The sequence below is a fragment of the Anabrus simplex genome, chromosome 9, assembly GCF_040414725.1.
Source record: "Anabrus simplex isolate iqAnaSimp1 chromosome 9, ASM4041472v1, whole genome shotgun sequence".
Taxonomy (NCBI): Eukaryota; Metazoa; Arthropoda; class Insecta; order Orthoptera; family Tettigoniidae; genus Anabrus; species Anabrus simplex.
This window is the reverse complement of record NC_090273.1, coordinates 71,635,981-71,640,561: the sequence shown is the minus strand read 5'-3', so window position 1 is coordinate 71,640,561 and position 4,581 is coordinate 71,635,981. Positions and strand designations below refer to the sequence as shown.

Here is a 4,581-nt window from a genome sequence, read left to right as displayed (position 1 = left end):
GTTAAGGATGTCTTGATCATGAGCCCAGTACGTTTCGAAGTAACCCATACCTCTTCAATTATGGCAGAGCGCAATAATTATTTGGTTGAAAGCATCATAACACCTGTTGCCGTAGTGATTAACTTGGTCCAGACGAGAACGAAGGTGGAACGAAACTTATCTGACTCTTTTTCATAGCCGATGACTTTGTTTTTTATTTTTACAATTTGCATTACGTCGCACCGACACAGATAGGTCTTATGGCAGTGCCTTGCTAGGCACCTCCCTGTCATCTATCCTATCTGACTTCTCTTGGTTAACTATTGTTCTTTACCGACCCCGTCGGTATTAGAGCCTTCAAGGCCTAGGGGGTCTTTCACTTTCACGCCCTTCGTGGCCCTTGTCTTTCTTTGGCCGATACCTTCATTTTTCGAAGTGTCAGACCCCTTCAGATTTTTCCCTCGTGCCAGTGTTATTGGAGGGTGGTTGCCCATTTGTATTTTCTCTTAAAACAATAATCTCCGCCACCACCACCACCCTCCTCAGAGGATTGGCATCACCGGCCTTAAAGCAGGGCCAAATCCTCACGTACGGCGTAGTTCGCACCAGCACAGATAGAAGAACTGTTAAGAAGGGATGATTTTCCAGCTGAAGTTCCTCTTGAAAGAGAAATCACCACCACAAAACTGTAGTCCACATTTCATTAAAAGTGAGCATCTAGAAAAATCCAAGAACATGTCTCCTCTCCACCTCCTGAGAAATTTTCAACCTTCCCGTTTGTGATTTTGAAGGATGTTTGATTGCTTTTGTCATAGCTTAGTCTGGTATCGGAAGTGTTCGTATATCATTCCAGGATAACATATCTGTTGCCATTCATCGACAAACAATCCACTCAGTTTAAGATATGGTAGAAACAATGGAGATTACTGATACAAAGGTGCGATTTTTCGCTATCTATCCTGTCACATTTTTTTGTGTCACTGACGTTAAAGTTCTAAGTTCCACATACAACTAGATAACATGTAGGTCGGTGAAGAATTTTAGAGGTTCATGTCAAGCGTCAATATTACAATTTCGTTGTATTTCACTCATTTGGGCACAGACGCACCAGTGGCTCTGAACTTGTGACAGTGCGTTGGCGACCACGGGGCCGTTAGCTGATTCCTGGCATTGTTTCCACTTTTTAATGCTATTTGTTCGGGGCATCTACCGATGGGAATCTTTTGCCCCTACTTGCCCCTAATTGGAATTGCGATTGTATGAAATGTTGTGTGTGACGAAAGGAAGACGTCACAAACATCCAGTCCCCAGGCCAGGGATATTAATCATTACAATTAAAAACCCTGACCCGGCCGGGAATCGAACCCGGGGCAGCCGGGTGACAGGCGGACGTGTTGCCCCCTACATCGCGGGGCCGAACTTGCTTCCACTTACTTGTGCCATGTTCCTCAATTTCATCTATCTTATCTGACCTCCCTTGGTCATTTCTTGCTCTTTTCCGACCCCGACGGTATTAACTTAGAGCATTCGAGGCCTTGGGAGTCTTTCATTTTTACGCCCTTCGTGACCCTTGTCTTTCTTTGGCCGATACCTTCATTTTTCGAACTCCCACATTTTCCCTCTGATTACTGTTGTAGAGGATGGTTGCCCAGTTGTAGTTCCTCTTAAAATAATCATCACCACCACCATCACAAGCAGCACCACTCTCACCTCGGAGATCTGTGTTCAGATCCCTCCCTTGGCGAAGATTTTTTCTTCTACTGGTGCTCTGAAGCCGGTAGCACTGTGCAGATTTAGCAACAACGCCTCGAAAAGCCCATTTAATTTCGCTCGCGAAACGATCTGATTGGCTAACTTCAGCAATTGATAAAATGACAACGGCGCGAGCAATCTAATTATTTTTCCAAATCAATTTTCAATATGACCAACCTTCTAACGCACATACACCCGGTTTACGTTGTTTCTGACCGCTGTATATACAAGAGGGCATCAAATATAAACGGGATTTTATTTTTTATTTAAATTCATTTATTGATGAACACTGCCAACGGTCATACCATGTTGAATACACCGGTTCTCGTCCGATCACCGCAGTTAAGCAGCATTCGGCGTGGTCAGTACTTGGATGGGTGACCGCTTGGAAACACCACGTGCCGTTGGCTCAAATCCACTTATCAGGTCTAGAAAGCCAAGAATAAAGGCCGAGAGGATTCGTTGTGCTGACCACACAACACCTCGTAATCTGCAGGCCTTCAGGCTGATCAGCGGTCGCTTGGTAGGCCAAGGCCCTTCAAGGGCTGTAATGCCATGGTGTTTTTGTTGAAGAACACAAGACAATTACAATTCATTTTTCCACATAGTTTCCTGCTTTGGAAATGCATTTGTCCTAGCGTATGGGCAGCTTTTTGAGGCCCTCATCGTAAAAAGGACAGGGTCTTGTCACCTGTCATTTGCACACGAAGTCTTTTACACTCCCGTCATCTTCAAATCGTTGCCGTCCTAGAGCTTCTTTAAGCGGTCCGAACAAATGGAAATCGCAGAGCGATAAGTCCGGGTTGTAAGGAGGATGATCAAGTGTAGGCTAGACCTCCAAATGTCTCAATTTCAGATTTTCGGTCAAAAGGCGAGGGACCCATCTGGAAAACACTTTACGAAACTACAGGTCGTTTGTGATGATAGCTTGACCGCTCCCATAACTGATTCCGACTTGTTCTGCAATTTCTGATACCCTCGACCGTCGTTAATAATGTCTTTAACCGCACGAGTGTCTTCGTCTGTAATGCTGGTCCGAGGACGGCGAACGTGTTGCTGATTTTCCACACGTTCTCATCCTTCCTTGAACTTTTTATACCAGGCAAACACGCGTCCTTGACAATGTTTAATCACCGAACTGTACTGTACAGTCAATCTCTGGCAAATTTCCGCCGGTGTAACTCCTTCACGAGCAAGAAATTTTATAATTATGCGTTGCCCACTAGAGGGGTACACCTGTTATTTAGTTTATTTTCCGGGTTGAACCGTGTTGTTGTTTTCTGTACATTATGTGCAATTTGCCGACGTTTCGAATACATTGCAGTATTCTTTGACAACGCGACACCCCTACTCGATCCAAGGTAATCAGTCTCCCAGGCAGCAATCACACTACAAGGGTGGTTCACGACCTTGGTCTTTTATATCCTAGCCTTTCTGGCTGACGTAAGCCCCCTGGCTGTCTCGTGAGAATTCTGGAAGGTATGCGTCACAGCCAGGTAGTGGGGCCTGCCCGCGCCGTTATGTAATTGCAGGTTCGGCCAGCATGTTTATGTTGTGGTCTGTTCGTCTTAAACTATGAATGATAGGCATCCAAGAAATACTGATTTTATATCCTTCTTCTAAATTCATATTATTCGGATGTTTCTTGATTTCGATAGTCTCGCCGATATTCCTTTCCAGATTCCAAGGGATAGCTGCTAGGATGTTGGTCTTGTCAAATAATATTCCGTGCCTTGTTTCGTAGGAATGCTTGGCTACCGCTGAAATATCTGTTTTGTTCTTGGTGTGACGGATGTGTTCTTTTAGGCGGGTGGAGATCAGACGTTTTGTTTCACCAACATAACACTTTCCGCAGCTACATCTCAATGTAGTATGCTCCAGGAGCCTGTAGTTCTATTGTGTCTTTTACTGGTGGTAGATAACGGGCTAGCTTCCGGTGTGGTTTATTGGTAGTTTTTATGTCGTATTTGTCCAGTATCTTGCCGATCCTGTCTGTAGTGTTTTTTAATGTACGGAAGTATCGCTGTTTTCGGGTGGGTCAGTTCTTCTTTCTTGACACAGCCGAATTCCAAAGCAAGTCATACAGGTACAGATCTCTGCACATGGTTATGAGGGTACTTGGGGGTTGTATTAAGGATATAAAGGGCAGGGCATTTAAGTTTCTGATAGGACCCTAACTATAGTATGGTTCCAGTATATGAGATCCTAACCAGGATTTCTTGATTCGAGAACTGCAAAAAAAAATCAAAGAAAGGCACCTCGATTTGTTCTGAATGATTTCCGACAAGAGTAGCTTTACGAAAATGTTGCACAAAGTCTGGACTGGGAAGACTTGGGAGAAAGGACACGAGCTGCTCGACTAAGTGGTATGTTTCGAGCTCTCAGTGGAGAGATGGTGTTAGAGATGACGTTGGTTGACGAATAAGTCTGAGTAGCTTTTTTAAAAGTAGGAAAGATCACAATATGAAGTTAAAGTTGGAATTCAAGAGGACAAATTGGGGACAAATATTCATTTATAGGAAGAGGAGTTAGGGACTGGAAAAATTTACTGAGGGAGACTTCAATATATACTGAGGTAAATAACAGAAATCTGCCACCTGAGCGATTGCTCTAAATGCAGATCAGTGGTGATTAATCGACTGATGATTAACTGAGTCCAATTTGGAGAGAAATAGCTCCCACAACAACAACAACAACAACAGTTCCTCAGTTTCGTTTCTGAAACGTTTGCATTATTAAAATTTGTGACGGAGAACATTATGTTAACATTTCTGTGTTTCCAGTCTTCTCACAGCCCTTTTTATTTGCTCACAGTCATGACGACGAAGCTTTGCACTCCCTAATAGTCAC

At 43.9% G+C, this 4,581-nt stretch overlaps 1 non-coding gene across 1 annotated transcript; it reads left to right on the top strand.

Moving 5' to 3' along the window:
* Nucleotides 1–2,022: 2,022 nt before the first annotated feature.
* On the top strand, nucleotides 2,023–2,141 carry LOC136881331 (5S ribosomal RNA). Its single transcript, XR_010861014.2, has one exon. It is a non-coding gene; the product is annotated as a 5S ribosomal RNA (ribosomal RNA).
* Nucleotides 2,142–4,581: the final 2,440 nt, after the last annotated feature.